The 17908-nt window shown below is 42.6% G+C and overlaps 1 protein-coding gene across 3 annotated transcripts in view; it reads right to left on the bottom strand.

Moving 5' to 3' along the window:
• LOC119657942 (neutral ceramidase) overlaps nt 1-15452 on the bottom strand; it is a 33629-nt gene extending 18177 nt beyond the window's left edge. The window contains exons 1-2 of one of the 3 annotated variants that reach the window (XM_038065133.1): nt 14843-15409; nt 14645-14781 (exon numbers count right to left, since the gene is read on the bottom strand). The gene's annotated coding sequence lies outside the window, so the exon portion shown is untranslated. Of the gene's footprint in view, nt 1-14644; nt 15410-15436 lie in introns of those variants that run through there. The other 2 variants (XM_038065134.1, XM_038065132.1) reach the window with 2 other exon arrangements.
• Nucleotides 15453-17908: the final 2456 nt, after the last annotated feature.

Here is a 17908-nt window from a genome sequence, read left to right as displayed (position 1 = left end):
CGACTGCTAGATGAAGTCCCACTCTCAGATCATCGTTACTTAAAATTTAGTCTGAGTATTGTAGGCTAACAGTCTGAAATACTAAGGCGAAATTCTTGGCAACAAAGTAAAGCTTCTTAGGTGACTAAGTACTTCTTTGGCGGCTAAGGGCTCCTTTGACGACAAAAGATCAATTGGAAACCTTAAATAGCACACTATTAGAGTGTTTGGAAAAGGCCTTGTCCTATTTCCTGAAGCCAAAGCGGTAAAATACTTCCAAGGAGGAACTGGAGACTGCAAAGGCTCAGAAAATCAACCAGACGGGGGAAAATTGACTGTTTATGCAAACCATTCAACACGAAGGCCCAAGGCGAATTGGGACACTACAAGAGCGATTATTATCGCCAATAAAAAGGTGAGAGCCGCTATACGGTAATTTGAAAACTTCAAATCAAGGCATGGATGGCACTTATCAAGCGATAAAGGAGGACACTTAGAGCAACTTCTAAGAAATATTTCTAAGAGATGTTTTGCTTTGGGCTACGTGCCTAGGTAGGAACGTTAATGTAGTCTTCAGTCCGAAAATTGGGAAAGATGACTATTCAAATTCAAGGAACTTCAGACAAATAAGCTTAACATCATTTTCGCTGAAATGTCCGGAGAGACTGGTAGAGCATCAGATTCGTGAGAAGTCACAAAGCGGGCACTCACTAAATGAAAACCAACTCGCTTATCAGTGTGGAAGTCCTGTAAATCTGCTCTTCACTTTTTGGTTTCAAAGATAGAGGAGGCAACTTTGAAAGGCGAGTACGCGAAGGGGGTGGTCGTGGACAATGAAGGGGCGTTTGACTATGTGCTTTTTCGATGGACCTGTGATGCCCCCAGAGATCGTGGTGTGGATGAACCTTTAATTAAAAGGATATTTGCTACGCTAACGTAAAGATTGCTGCGCGCTGAAGTGGGGGCTGATTGTTACCTAACAACGGGAGCGATGAAAGGCCGGAAATACACAACCCAGAGCCTCTGGCATAGACTTTCAGCAAATCCCAATAAAACCACAATGGTATTATTTACAAAATGGAGAAATCTGAAGGATTTTTGCTTTCCAGAGATCAAGGTACAACCCTTCAACTCTCCGAAAAAGTGATCTGGGGCTTATTCTAGACAAGAAGCTTCTTTGGAACGACCGTGTTTAGGTACACTGTATAGGCGAATCTTTGCCTCGTTATGGGGGCTCGGGGCTCATGTGGTAATGATATACGTTGTCATCATTACGCCGATGTTCGCTTATGCAGTGGTGCTTTAAGATGAAGTAAAAGACTTTTCACCGTAAACTAGCCGCACTGCAAAAATTGTGGGGCTGGGTATTGCCGGTGCCATAAGCACGATATTCGGCGAACTCTGAAGCATTATTCAATTTGTCCTTGGATTTGTTTATTCAGAGCACTGCAATGAGAGCAGCTCATAGACTAATTCGTTCAGATCTATGGGGAAACAATGGAGATGGCACAGAGCTTTGAAAGAGTTATTGGAAGAATTGAATCTAGTTTTGCAATGCCTTCTGATTCTCAGATTCCGATACATTTGTGCTGGTAATGAAGAAAAAACTGGAAGGGAGGGTTTGCAAAGATACGAATATGATCAGCATACAGTGTTTAGACTGTTATCGGTAGTTACCTGCAAAAAAAAAAAAACAAAATGCCTCCACAAATGAGCAGAGATTGGAAGATTGTTAACTATCTGATAAGGTGTGTATGAAGGAAGCTGGAAGATTCATTTTGGGCTAAGCAGCCAACTTTTCAGAAAAAGCCGAATGACTGTTTCGTCCAGGCCGGGGGATCCCTTCCGCGATGAAATTCAAAACCGATGACATGATGGCTCTGGCGAAGATCTGCCGGTCATTGAAAGTTTAACTTTTTGCAGAATATTATTCCTTAGCCAGTTAAAGAAGTGCATTACCATTCCTTTGGAGAATTGGTACACATACCTTGTATTCGTATCCTCTTTAAATGGTATTTTGGGGCTAATCAAAATAAATACAAGCAACACGAGATCGATAGTAGTGTCAAATTGAGAAATTGAGCAGACAGTGCCACAAGCAGCTCTATGAGTCATCACGCTCCTAAATGACCATGGGCATGGTGAAATATACAAACTAGATAAGGTACCTCCAACCATTAACACCAATCAATACTAATAAGTCTGTAAGCTGCTCAAATGTTGATATGACAGCCCAAGGCACTTAGCTGAGACTTGCGTTTCACAGTTCTTGAATATGAAGGTGGCGACGAAATAATCGGTTAAGAGATTGCTGGTAGTGTTTGACACGATTCAGGAGATTCTTTGCGGAATGTTCTGGCTCTCCCAATTGTTGAGTTGAGGAATGGCCACCTCTTTTTTCGAGGTGTCTAAGCTACATGCTTGCTGAAGGTTATTGAAAGGCATCCGAATAGGGTTGCCTTCTATACAGCAGTATTTTCGGGGCCTCTTAAGGAAGATCGTAAGTAGTTCAGGGCGGGACATCACCTGGACATCACTTTTAAAGATCTAATTTAGCTGTAACATCTTCCAGTTTGTGCACTTTCTGTTAAGATCCGTATTGATTAAATGGTTGGTTGCAACGCCTATCGGTCAGAAGCTCGAGTGGTTCAGAGATTAAACCTCAATTGCAACTATTTTCGGACGGGACATCTGTGTAAGGAATGCTCCTTTGGTTGTTACCAGGATCGTGGCCAGAAACTCCATACGGCAAAAGAATGACTGACGGTTTTGCTCATGGCAGATGCAACCCATTAGATGACCTCTGCCTTGGGAGCAGCCTGAACGAAAGTGGCTCATTTATATATAATCGCAAACACGATATGCGTGCGAATTGTAGTTTCGGTCTGAATATAGGGCGGAGCTTACTTGGATATAATTTGCAATCATATCGTGTTTACGAGCGACTACCATCTGTAGTCACTTTCGGTCATGCTGCTCTCAGGGTAAAGGGTAGGGCAGCGTTTGCTGAGTTGCTTCAGCCAGGATGGAACCGTCAGTCATCCGTTCAAAAATTTGGGTATTTAGCTCAGACAGAGAGGTTCGTGAACCACAAATGTAGAAGAAAGTTTCTTCCTAACTGGTCCGGTCTGATACCAACTAGACGCAGATTTAGGACACCCTTAATCCTTAAACAGATATAATTACATACGGCATGTTACTGAACCCCGTTCACGGCGCAACGGGACACTAACGAGCGTGACCCTTTCCAGCAGCAGCACAGTGTAGCAAGCCCACCTGCCTCAAGGGCACTACCAGAATGAGTAGAATCTCTTGTTTAACACATAGGGAAGGGCTATCATTTGTTTTTTTCTAGTGATCGCACTTACTTTTAGCGGTTTTGGTGCAAAACCTTCAGTTCGATTTCTGTGTGACCCGAGATATCAATTGATCTAATGGCTGCAATTGTGTAAGATTTTGGTTGAAGTGGTCGTAGAGGGCATTACTCTGAACTCTGAGTAGCAAACGTATTTCTTGCGTACTACGTTCACCTTCGAGCTGCTGACTGTGGAGATTCTTCGATCATCACTTCGATGTTCTCGACAATGTGAGATGACGAGTCCCACGGCTTCAACTAGCGGACACAAAACTGGCAGGCATCGGCGTCTTACTTAAAGTGGGGGCAACTTATCGCTGTAACCGTAGCGAATCTTTTGCCCAGGCGACTTGATTTCTCTGGGATGTTTTTAGTCTACCTTCCACAACTACCAGCCTACCTTACAACTAGATTTCTTTTCAACCCCCTGTTGTGCACTTCTGTGTTGAAAATCTCCTCCTAGACAAACTTAGTCAATGTTTTTGACTACAATAAGAGCGCTTCGAAGCTGGTCGTCCAGAGGAAGAAAATCATTGCGCTCAAATTTTCATTGATATACTTATTCGCACTAAGGACGGCAGTTATGTCGTGCGGATCATATTCTAGAGCGGTGTTCATGAGAGATACGAAGGTTTGGGTTCAGGGCGACACATCCTGTAAGTCGACCAACTTTTAGAGTTTTTGGCTACAATTTAACTTAATGCTGAGAAGTTCTGGTTGCTTTCAATGTTTCGATTCCGATGGTCAAATGGTGTACAATGGGGTGGGTTCACAAGCCAGCTACCTTTATTACAGATCATTCTGCGTTTGAGATAATTCACAAGTGTTGAGAAATCGTTCCGACCAATTTGAATAGACTCTAAGCATTCTAATTGGTAGGTCATCAATTGGTAGAAAAATTTCGAATATTTCTTTAGACATTACCAGGTAGTGATAGTCATCTATGGCATGGCTCTAAATCCATTCAACGTAATCCATGAATTATAGTAATGCGCTGCGACTTCACGGATCCCATCTGGACAGTAGTTACAAGGGACGACATCTTTTCGTATGTTTATGTTGATTAGCCCTTTTTGATTTGCGGTTTAAACCACTAGGCAGTGCAAATGACACGTGATGTTGACCGCATCCTGTCAGTAAGGGATTTTCGATTGTGCAAATGACATTGCAAAGAGTTTGAATTGGAAAATCGCATTTGTGGTTGCTTTGCTCACCGAAGTAGCGATCGGCCGATCTGCTTGGTTGGAGGTGAAGCTTGACTAGTGATGTGATCCGGCTTCTCATGAACTTTTTTTTTCGAGTTGAACTCTGATCTTTAAACAAACGATGAGTGCTCAATGGAGTGGTCAAGCATTTCAATCCCCTTAGCTTCGTGGGGGGATCGACAAATTAGACCCATGGTTGAACAGAACGCACGGTGAGATTGATTACTTCCTTACCCAACTTCTAAGTGGGCATGGAGGCTTTCAGTCTTACCTGCATAGGATTGGGAAGGCGCGATCTCCTGATTGTGTGTTCTGCAATGGAGTGGCGGACCACGCTGAACACACCTTTTTCTCTTGCGAGAGGTGGGACGGCCTCCGCCAGCAGCTTTATGCAGACGCAGGGGAGCTTTCTCCAGACAACATTGTCAGAGAGATGCTGAAGAGCGCTGGCAGCTGGAATCGTATTGCGCATTATGTTCGGGCTCTTCTTATTACGAAGAAGATTGAACTCGACCGACGGAGGGATCGAACGGCAAGGGGTTCCCTGAACTAACACCAACTCCCTTCCTCTCCTCCCCTCCCGTTGATGAAAGGAATTCCCTGATTTGAAGGCTCCCAAAGCCGGGAGCCCGAAGTAATGTGTCCAACGGTTCCAGGCTAGTTCTCTGATGACAAGGAGGTGTTTAGTTGGTAGTCTGCCAGCGTTGTTGCGCTGTTGCGGGAGTCCAATACTCTGCGCGTAAATCACATCATTTTAGGGTGTTTCTACAATTTATAAGCGTGCGTTCAGCACTTTCGTTGACAGATTCTTAGGAACACTATGAACCGATTCGCAGGGCTCTTCTTCCTAGTTAAACCGACACACTACTAATCACGTGAGGAAACTCAATTTCCTCAGCGAACCGGAATTCGCGAAATCGGCCGAGAATCCCATTGATAACGCTAGTCGAGGCCTCCCACCCGCGCAGCTATTAGAAAATTATTTTCTGTGTCAAGGCTCAGATTCACCACACACACCATACCCTTCACAGATGTGGTAGCAACTTGGGAACGGAGGTGGGTCAGGATTAACTTGAGGAAACGACTTCGGTCATCACGATAGAAATGGTTTTAGTTTAATCATCGCTACGTACCGAGCTAACGGCAAAACTATGATCTTCCTTACGGATTGCTTCAAGCACTTTTGGTGCTGGTGGTGAGAACCATGGTTTTTATTCAGCACTTCACCTTCCTAGTGGCTTTTATTTGACAAAACCGTAATTTGCATTTGAGCCCAGGAGCAAGCTTTTAGTATTTAAGACCTGCATCAAGTGTATCAGTTCAAAATTTTCACACGCAACCATTCCATATACAAGCCAAACCCACCATCAGTCGCCTATAGGTTAAAAATGTGATAATCAACTAATTGGTATTGTTAATGTTTGTGAACGGTCTAATCCAGATTATCTAAATATAGGAATATCGCGTGCATATTCTATATTGTGATTGCTGCACTTACAATGATTGTGCAACTGATGTACTGATAATCCCCATGTGTTTGGTGATATACATATATATGAACACGTATGTTTTGTTATTATCACGTTTTTTTCAATATCTTTAGGAATGGTTATCTGAATTGAGGATGTGGGTTAAGTTGACCAGTGGAGAGTTTCGTGATTATTCACTGTTTGATAATTTTTTAGGCCTTTCGGTATAATCTATCTTTTTTACGAATTCCCTCCTATGGGGATGTGAACCTAAGTGTTTGTAGGAACAAACTGCACAGATATCTGTCACTTTTCCCGCACGTTGATAGTGTAGCCACGCGTAGTAATCACTTCGAAATTGAGAGAATTTTATTTAATTCACATAAGCTGGCCAAATTGGATCACCAAATATGACCAATGGTTCTGAATGAGTGGCTTTTTACGACCAAAGTACACCCAACTGAATCGATTACCCAATGATATCAATCAGCAGTCGAAACTCCATGTTACACCGTGCCCAGGTAATACCCGGCATTATTTGTATTAACAAAGTGTGAAGAAACCGCGAAAATTTGTTGCAAAACGCTGAAATCAGTATTGCAATGATTTGATGCAAATTTCTAGTGGTGGAGGAGCTTGGGTTAAATCGATGATGCCTGATGCCAACGCTCGATTTATTCGAACAATAATAGTTGGCCGCGGTTACGCTATGTTGGCTGATTAATTGAAGACCATCGCCGAAGTGCTCGACTTGTTAGTGTCGAATTTGTGATTCAATTATGTAAATTCATTTCGGTTTTTGGCTGATTCGGTTTTTTTTTGTGTTGTAGGTTTCCTATGTTGATTGAGGTTGATTAAAGCTGATGTAATGAAGGAAATTCAACACTTTTTTATTTAAATTATAATAATCTTCATCAACGATCATGATCTAAATGTGCACACCAGGAAATTAGTACTGGATCTATAAGCTCAGTTCTTTGTACTAAAACTGGGATTAGTATATTATGAGTAAATTCTATTTCGGCTTTGTATCTGTTTTAGAAAGTTCCTCTAATTGTGAAGCTTCGGTGGTTCATTGGATGTTGATCAGCATCAAATCTCTATGAAAGGATCAGTGGTTATAGCGTTTTCTATAGGGATTTTTGGTACATTTGTCTCCCATAGTTTAGAAAATTACGTTATAAAATATGTCTATGGAATCACAGACGGGATAGACGGTTTCGTGAAAAATATAACCGTTTTCGTGAAAAATGCGTGTCACAGACAGATAGGCGAACGGACAGCCAGATGGACAGACAGACAGCAAACCCATTTTAATAAGGTTTTGTTTTACACAAAACCTTAAAAGTGGAAACCAGAGACAAAATCAAGACCTAGATGATTTTCTTATGTGTATTTCCCCATACCATATGCCAAGCCTTAAACATTTGTGCTCGCAATCGCCTGGTCGTACACTGGAATATTCTTCCGTATCTACCGTAGACGATCGAATATACGCAATGATTTTTCCCCATCATACAATTTTACAAATTTCAAACAATGCGCTGGGAGTTGAAATCTTCTGCGTTTGGTCTTCTTGAACCGCACGATAAAATATTATCTTCTCTACCTACCGCAGAATAGCAGAAAAAGGGGAGCAGGACAAGTTAAGTGAACATAATACACTCAATGTTTATTTCACCCACTTGAAACTTGGTAAGCACACCTACGGGGGAAAGGGGATCTGAACTATATATGACAGAAAAATAAAAACCGCAGTTTGACAAAAGACTGAAAGCCGCTATCACAACGCAAGAGAAGGTAGAGTTGATATTCAATTAAAAATATTTATTTACACTTCATTGACCTCAAGAGAAGCCCGCAATCATCCCCTGGGAAAATACGCCCAAATTAATGAAACATGACAAAAACAATAGTCTAAATTAAAATAGGCACTGCCGCCGATATATAGTATCTGAGGCAAAAAACTTCAGTGAACTTGTCGATAATCTCACACGATTATTTGGCAAATGGGCTTACCACATGGACCTAGCGGATTTGATAGACATTAAAGGCGCTTTGGAGGGCGAACAATTCCCTAACCGTTCTATCGAGTGAAAGTCGAACTTGATGGAATAAAATTTAAGAAGGGTCAAACGCATCCAATATATAACCTACGCTGTCTGCTTTATCAAAGCATTGTCGTAGAAAAGCTGGCTCGGTGCAGTAAAAAGTATTCGAAAAATTATAAGCTAATTGCAAGAAAAATAAGAAGGATTCTAATGTTAAACACTGTAGCAATTGCGGTGGATCACACACGGCTAACTACAAAAGTTGTCGAGTCTATGCTGAAACTAAGGAAACATTGCAACCAAAACAACAAATTCAATGCACCGCGGCCAATACCACTCTTACGAACGCATCGACGGTTGAAGGCTCTAAAGTTATAGCTAGGCAAGGCATGAGCTATACTAGCATGCTAAATTCGTACCGCAAAGCCAAGGAAATACTAGCGCCCCAGAAGAAGTTCTCCTTACACTGACTCAAACGATGAGCCAGTTTACAGTCTCGAGGCAAAACCTTATGCATAGTTAGACCCAGATCTTACTGGTCCTTCTCAGAAGCAATGAACCAGGATAAACTCGAAATATGACATTTTTTGTTATTGGGGATCCAGATTCCTAAAGGAAGACAGTTGCGCGACGTGCTAGCCCGGCATCGTCTTATCTGAACAGCCTGGTGCTATTAGAAACGTGAGGTGGAAGCTAATGACGAGCGCACGGTGTTATGAACTGTTTTCAGACCACTCCCCCGCCATTATGACACTAGTGACACCTCCCAAAACATGCAATACAAGTGGGAAACTAGGAACAAGTGGGAAATTAACGAACTTGTTGAATTTCCGTAATATTATTGGCGCCCATTGGAAAATCAACACTCTCTCGCAAACCAAATTCATCGAAATAATGTCCAACTACGGTGATTATTTGGTTGAATTTCAACAGGGTTTTGCTTACTTCCCATCTGGTCTTCAAAATCACAGATTTCCAGATCTAAAAAAATTAGCCAGAACAAGTTGATCACTCAATGATCAGGGCTTCATTCAGGTCAACGGAAATAGGAGTTACATAGCTACTTACGAGGTTTGTCGCTTGCTGTGTCAACTGACTTTTCCCAGTGGAAAGCTACAAGAAGATTGAAGAGACCTGCTAAATGCGAATTGCCGCTGAGATCAGCAGACGTCAGCTGAGCGAGAAATGATGTCAAAAAGGTATTCCTCCCCGATTTATAGCAGATGGAGTCAATACTTCGTATCGTATCTACGGCTATGCTGAAGGGAAGCTTCTCACTCAGACCCAAGAAGTTGCTCGAGTGTTTAAAAAACAAGTGGATCCAAAGAAAGCTGCAGTATATGATCTTGAAGCAATACCTCTGGTCGTGAAAACACGGCAGTTTGTCAATGAATGCACAATCTCATGGATGAGTGGAATAGGGAGGGTATGGGTCGGGAATTGCATGAGCATTCAGATGCCTGTAATCTACGCAAGACCTCCATTCGCCATTTGACTTAGAGACCATATGGGGTAGAGATGACCAACAGCTATTGGAAGGTCTACAAATACTGATAGGCGATGCACTTTGAAAAGATCGGGGAATTGATAGTGTTGATGGGATTAACCGGCTGGGAGAAACTATTTTCAGTTGTAATGTTGCGATATTTTCGAAAAAGTGCGTGAACTAGGTGGTCGGCAATGTCCTCGAAAACAATGGAAAGAGTGTCGTTTTCGCAGGTGAAAACTAATCAACACGAAAACGTTCTGCTTAATCCGAGACTTACGTCCACCTACCTGTAACCGTAAGTGCGGATGGGAGAGGAGTTCGTGGCAGCCAGTCGCAAGTTTTGCGTTATTAACAGGGAGAACCGACATCTCCGCGCTCATGTCAACCAGAAAACAACGACCAGCAGATCCCCACTCAGCTTCGCTTCCTCACTTACCGACATCCGGCGTATGAACTGCTCCTTTGGCCAGTAGCAGGAGCTGTCTTTCAACACGTCCGTGACTAGCCCGATGGTCTCTTCGTCAAAACCGATAAGTGCGGAATTGCAACGCGCGGCGTCCGTGGTGACGCCTGCGAGCGCAAATTACGCTTCCAATTGGGGGAACCACGCCACCCGATTGTGCTGCCACAGGGGGCGGTACCCTGATTAAAACTGCCACCACAGTGGGGAACACGCTTTCTGCGGCTTTGTCTTCACGAGACATGGGGCGATTTTGTGCCCAAGTCCAGTAAATTCGATTTCCTAGGAGCTGCATGCTGCCCTGCCTTATGTCATCGCTTCATCTAAGGCAACCAAAAGTACAACTTCGAATTTCGTCGATCAATTTGTATACTTAGGAAGTATTATTTTTGTCGGGGACAATAGTTATTCAAGGACGCGGTGCGACTTTCCCTTAACAGAATAATAATAATAATTATTTTTGTCGACAGCTGCATCATCATCATCAACGGCGCAACAACCCGTATCCGGTCTAGGCCTGCCTTAATAAGGAACTCCAGACATCCCGGTTTTGCGCCAAGGTCCACCAATTCAATATCCCTAAAAGCTGTCTGGCGTCCTCACCTATGCCATCGCTCCATCTCAGGCAGGGTCTCCCTCATCTTCTTCTTCTATAGGATTGCCCATAAAGACTTTCCGGGTGGGATCATCCTCATCCATACGGATTAAGTGACCCACCCACCGTAACCTATTGAGCCGGATTTTATCCACAACGTGATGGTCATGGTATCGCTCATAGATTTCATAGTTATAAAGGCTGCGGAATCGTCCATCCTCATGTAGGGGGTCAAAAATTCTTCGGAGGATTCTTCTCTAGAACGCGGCCAAGAGTTCGCAATTCTTCGTGCTAAGAACTCAAGTCTCCGAGGATTACGTGAGGACTGGCAAGATCAAGTCTTGTATAGTATGAGCTTTGACCCTATGGTGAGACGTTTCGAGCGAAACAGTTTTTGTAAGCTGAAATAGGCTCTGTTGGCTGCCAACAACCGTACGCGGATTTCATCATCGTAGCTGTTATCGGTTGTGATTTCCAACCCTAGATAGGAGAAATTATCAACGGTCTCAAAGTTGTATTCTCCTATCTTTATTGTTCTCGTTTGACCAGTGCGGTTTGATGTTGTTGGTTGGTTGGTTTTCGGCGCTGACGTTACCACCATATATTTTCTCTAGCCTTCATTGATGTGCAGCCCAAGATCTTACGCGCCAGCTTGATCTGGATGAAGACAGTTTGTACGACTCGGGTCGTTCTCCCCATGATGTCGTTATCGTCAGCATAGGCCAGTAGTTGGGTGGACTTAAAGAGGATCGTACCTCTTGCATTTACCTCAGCATCACGGATCACTTTCTCGAGGGCCAGGTTAAAGAAGATGCATGATAGGGCATCCCCTTGTCGTAGACCGTTGTTTATGTCGAATGGTCTTGAGAGTGATCCTGCTGCTTTTATCTGGCCTCGCACATTGGTCAGGGTCAGCCTAGTCAGTCTTATTAGTTTCGTCCGATACCGAATTCTCTCATGGCCGTGTACAGTTTTACCCTGGCTAAGCTGTCACAGGCGGCTTTAAAGTCAATGAATAGATGGTGTAACTGAGGGAAAATCTGATCTGTTGCTGATTTGCCTGGAGTGAAGCCTCTTTGGTATAGGGCAATGATGTTTTGGGGGTATGGGGTCTTACGGCCTAGCAAGATAGAGGAGAATATCTTATAGATGGTACTCAGCACCGTGATACCTCTATAATTGCTGCACTGTGTAATATCGCCCTTTTTATGTATGAGACAGATAATGCCTCGTTGCCAGTCGTCAGGCATTGATTTGCTGTCCCATACCTTGAGCACAAGTTCATGAACCACAAACGTAAATGGTCGCCTTCATATTTAGCTAATTCGGCTGTAATTTCGATGAATTGCACGGACTGTTTCTCCTAATTTTGGTGGTGGCAGCATTTGTCCGTCGTCTTCAGTTGGCGGGACCTCCAACTCACGGATATTTTGGTTGTTGAGCAATTCATCAAAGTACTCAACCCACCGCTCCAATATGCCCATTCTGTTGGAAATCAGATTTCCCTCTTTGCTGCAACGAACTTTATAATTGGGGTCTGCCCAGCAAGTGGGCGCTCTGGAGTTACGTTGGTCAGAGCAGTGGAGGAAGATTGTCAAATTTTCGGAAAATCATGGAGAGAGCGGTTGTACCGACATTAACAGCACGTAGGATTGGTTGTGGCACAATGTCTCATATGGGTGTCTTTTGTTACCATATTGTTAATAATAATGCGTGGATAGACGTTAAGATAATGTCACTAACTTTTGTTTTAGACTCTTTTTTGAAATTGAAATTTTCTTGATGGGCTGGAAATGACTTTTTACTTTGTATTCTTGGGATGTGGTGGAGATTAATTATCATAAGGATAAGAAAGGAAACTAAATTAGGAGCGAGTATCACATCGAGTGGTATATGCTGATATTTAGGGCCAAGTTCTTCGTTGAGGAGGAATAATCTAAAGGCGACAGAATAGGGGCAAAGCGGTTTTTGGTAGTTAGTGTGGTGCGACCAGGCGAAGTACAAGAAGAAAGAAGGATCCGTTAAGGAGCCCTGAGTAACTCCATCAGAGGTCATTCTGCAGGTTCGATTAGAAAAACAGGAAGCGATTGATGTGATGTGATGTTGGGAATGCTGAGTGAAGCGAGTTTAAACCGATCTGGGTGTGAGTGACAGAATCAAAGGTTTTAGAAAATTAGCGTAAACCAAGAAAAGGGAAAGGAAGATAATGGTGACAAATTAAATCCGAAGAAAATAAGGAGCTATGTACTGATGGGAAAGAACTAGAAAGTGCATTACCAGATAGCTCTGGAAGGTAGTGCAGCCAACAAACAGTTTGCAATCTCCATGCTTAAGAGCAAACTCCACACTTAGTAAACTTTGCTCCTGGGAGTGATAGGTTATTGATTTCACGGAGGAGCGCACAGCCTGGAAATGAACGAAGTCAGTTAGGCAGATAATTTCTCTTAGCTGTCTAGCTAGCTTGCTTGTAATGAGCGGGGGGAGGGGGGGGGGGGGGAGTTGCGAAATATGCTACGGATATAAGGTAGAAGGATTTTCAACGTACTTTGAAGCGCTTGTAGTAATAGACATCGCGCCGGTAGGGAAGCTAGCAAAGCGATATGTGGATTTGCTTAATGACGACCGTCAATTGTTGCTTTTATTCGAAAATTAGAGGATGCGGTTGGAAGACCCAGAAGATTGGATTTCAAGCTTATCCCCCATTTGTGCTGTAACAAACTTGTGAATATTAAGGTTGAATTGGAAGACAGAATCAATTCAAATGGCATAAAAGGGAATGATTTCTTTTTTGGCAATGTTAAGTGTTTGAACAGAGCAAAAACCGGCAATGGATGCGCATATTACTGACATTTTGGACCTCACATAGGAGGTAACAATAATGATATAAAGAAGCTGCTTCGGTTAACGATCTTTCACCGTACTATGTAGCGCACAGCTTTTCTAGCTAAAACCCACACCTTATCCTTTTGGTTAGCACTAGAGATATTCTTCCAAAAGGCAGTTAAAAAATCGTTAACTGAGCAAATAAAACCGTCTATAAATAATCAAGTGATAAAATGCCTGCTCATATGAGCACGTATAATGGATTATATATCAATTTCTGAGGCCCATTAAGTGGATAAATAAAGAGAATACGGCGGCAATCATTTAAAATTTACTCGTACGGAGTCACAACAGTTTATGACGATAATTATCGTTTCAATTGTTTATATTTATCTGCAGCAGCTAGTCATCAAGCAGATATTCTGAGGAGTGACCGGAAAATTGGGTATCAATCGTTGATATGGTATCCGATTTTTATTGAGTACTTTCCCACTCACTATTGTTCAACTAGTGTAAGTAGATGAATCAAATTTTTGAACAAAAATTCTGTGTATTTGAGACTACATGGCCTGCTTTCTGTGGCAATAATTGGCAAAAATTAGCGCGTGTCCTGTTCCCGTGACTAAATATTGGCTAGTCTAGTATTAAAAACAAACACGACTTGCTACGTGTTTAAGGGTGTGATATTATTGACAAAGATATATTTGCTTTGATTGCAGTCAGAAAAAAGATTACACGTAGTTATCGAGTCATACCATTGTTAGGTGGTCGTACAAAATATTACGAGAGAAATTCAGAACAGAAGCGAAAGTGGCATCTGATGAACTCGTTACTATAAAACTTTCGCTTGACTTATTCGGGATGAATGAACTTATTAAATGTCTGCAAAAGTTTAGTTAGAAAGGTAGCTTTTCCTCCTTGGAATGGGGGTGGATAGATTCCGAAGGACAACTCTTGGTTAATTGGGCTCGAAGCTGAGGAAGTCAGTGTTCGCGGAAGAAGTATAATGTTTACGTTGACCTTATCTAAGAACTCAAGCAGAAAGAATGGAGCCAGAAACTTGAATTGTATCAATTTACATAGTATGAATTAATACATTAGCTTCCTCACGTATCGCTGGACTTGTTTGGTTTATCAATGTACTCTGTATACTAGTAGGAAATACTAAGGTGACAACGCAAATAAGTTGTCCCATAGTAAACACTTAAATTTACTTACCCGAGATCTGATTTCAAGGTCATTATGCAACCCTATTCGAATGCTAAAGTTTTTCCGATAGTTGATTCCACATAGGATGGTGTGCCACTGCTAATACCTGCGGACGTGCAATTATCTTTCAATTTATGCACAATTGCCTAATAACAAAGCGACAAATTTGAATAATGAATAAATTTTCAATCACAGCAGATAACGCACGGAACGAAACACTAGCGTATATATCACAGACCCCTGCGGCATCCCACACTCGAAGCTACGGGCACTGTATGGAACCGATATTTCAGAGTGTGGCAAGAGGGCACAGCTGACTTAGTCACAAGCGCGTCGGGAGAAAGTGGTGAATTGCACGTTGGCTGGTAAACCTTTCAATGAATAACGGCCGAATCGCGCTCTTGCATGTAAACTATATATGATTCCCGGTCAATGTCACCTGAAATTCCACTTTCAGTTGTCAGGTAACAAACAAGTTATATGGAGCTGCGAGTAATTCTTGGAACGAACTATGGACACTTCCTGGACGACTTGGCTTTTTAACACCACCGAATATCTCATCTCAGATTTGAAACACAAATGCACGTTCAGTTGTTATTATCATCCGGATCGGACCCATGGATGATTGGATGTTGTAACCACGATTACGACTTCACTTGCTTCACGCTCTGCAACCGTTTTTATAGTTGCCTAGATTTGGGACCACTTCAACTTTACACGACGGTGTCGCGCTAACGCAGTGACTTCACATGATTGGAATAAATACGCAACTAAAAGTTGGCTTGGAATTGGCTGGCTCACCTGGCCAAGCGGCCGAACTACGTCCGCGACCACTGCTTCTTCCATTGCTTACAGTTCGTGTATCTTGAGTATCTCCAATCTATTGCTGTGCACTGTATGGCACAAGCTGCTAATTGATGGTTGTGGGTGTGAACGTTAGCTTGGTCTTCAAAAAGCTGTACAAGTGCCAAGTGCTCATTCCATATTTGAACAGATGCACACTCGTCCTAAGTGACCGCTATCAATGCTAATACACTGCCTTAACTAGAATTAAAAGCAGAGAAATCTCATAAAAAATCCAGGAAATTAAACAAAACCCAACATATGTCGATTCGTAGGAACCTCAGAAGACGTGAGTTCGAAAGAAACAAGTCGGAGATCGGAAGTTGGGTGCTTCAGGTATAAAAGGTTTCGTGGTTATTTTACATATGTAAGAGACTTCGAGTAAACGACTGTTCCATTTTCAGTGGAGAGTACTGTTTTGCGAATAATATACTTGCTCTAAAGCAGATACTAATATCTGCCTTCGCGACAAAAATTGAGTATTATGTAACAAATCTGCAGAAGTACATGCACAATTAAACCAGATGCAAACAAGTTGGGAACCGGAAACTCACGTTTTCGCGCATGACAGTTCCATCCATATATTCGTAGATTAATTCAGCGTTCAGCATATCAAACCATTCGCTTCAGTGTGATACTAACATTCTATATATAAAGCCTTAAGGTACAGTAAATTTACTGAGTGGAAAACACCCTGGCTCTCTGGATGGCCAAAATGCTAGAAAGCACGCGAATAAAAGTATCGACAGGTACAAATTCTATTGTCATGAACACTACTCACGGTTATCCACAAGGCGGGGTACTATCGCCGCTTATGTGGAGTATGGTAGTGGACGAACTCCTGGACGTGCTAACAATTACTGGAATACAAGTCCAGGGTTTCCCGGACGACATCGTTTTAATCTGTAGGAGCAAATATGAAGATACCCTATGTGATAGAATTCAAACTGGACTAAGGCTTACTAGTGCCTGGTGCAGGTAGGTGGGACTGCGGATCAATCCAGCCAAAACCACCATAGTGCCATTCAGTAGGAGACGTAAGCTTGATCAACTGAGAGCCATAAGGTTACATGACATGGAGGTGAAACGAGAAACAGAAGTCAGATATTTGGGAAGTACGCTAGACCAAAAATTACTCTGGAAGACACATGTCAGAAACACTTGTCGGAAAGCCACGAGGGCTCTGATGGCTTGTAGGTCCATAGCATGAAAAAAGTGGGGTTTCAGCCCGAAGATACTACCTTGGATACTGCAATAGTAAGGCCAATGGTTACCTATGGAGCGGTAATCTGGGCAGAAAGAACCAAACTCAGCACATAAGCCAGGGAATTATACAAACTCCAAAGACTGTGTATCAGTGGGGCAATGAGGACACGCCCAAAGGCATCCCCCCCCCACATACAGATGCAAACGAGGAGGGTAATATTCAGGATGGCAGGAAGTATCAGTGAGGCGGGGACCTGCCTACATCGAAGGAAGATTGAATTACTGATACCAAGGGATAACATGACAACGAGGTTTCACTTTGATAAGAAGTTTGAAACACATTGGAGTAACAAGGCACACTAGGAGAGCATGGCTGGGACGTACGACTTAAACCAGTAACTGATTACTTGGTATACTGACGGATCCTTCACAGCAGAGGGACCACCAGCACGTGCTGGTCATTGGTCCAAAGAAAATGTACTTCGAGCCAATGGGCAGGTACACTAGCATATTCCAGGCGGAAATATATGCCATAGATAGATGTGCCTCCTTCAATCTCCAAAGGAACTACAGGGGCACTGGTCACTGTTGGCTAAACTATCACCAAGGGAAGCTAGGGACATCTACGGACACTGCCTGTTTTGTGCGGAGTGTGATGAAACCTCTATACACGTCCTGGGACAGTGTCCGGCACTTGTTCAAAGTAAGTCGAGGCATCCGGGAGAACACTCAATACCAGATGTAAAGTTGAAAAATTTGGAAGTGGGGAATATACTAAGGTTCCTGCCGGTTATAGGCTTGCTTAAGACACTATGATTAATAGGGACACTATAACCAGTAAAAGGGGCACAATAGTTCTTTAAGGATGCGATGCGACTTTCGCTTAATAGAATAATAATGTAATATGCGTGTATGTGGGACTAGTGAATAAACTAATTTTATTTGAGCGGAATTCTACAGCAATTCTTTAAAAGTTTACAGTTAGCAAAAGTTCTTTTATCATATACGTAACAGGTCCATAGTGTGTCAAACTATTTCCTATGTGACAAATTTTGCGAGGTCTTAACGTGCAGTAAACTCACATGAAAGGGGAAAAAACAAGTTTTACCTAGTATAACTTTATTGATAATAATAGCATTATATGGCCACAAATTTTGCCCCGCTACGAATATCCGAGGTACCACAATCCCAGTTGATGCCGGATTATTAGCATTAAGTGCCGAA

Source organism: Hermetia illucens, chromosome 5 (genome assembly GCF_905115235.1).
Source record: "Hermetia illucens chromosome 5, iHerIll2.2.curated.20191125, whole genome shotgun sequence".
Lineage (NCBI taxonomy): Eukaryota > Metazoa > Arthropoda > Insecta > Diptera > Stratiomyidae > Hermetia > Hermetia illucens.
Note: the sequence above shows the minus strand (reverse complement) of the source record. Positions and strands in the feature narration are given on the sequence as shown.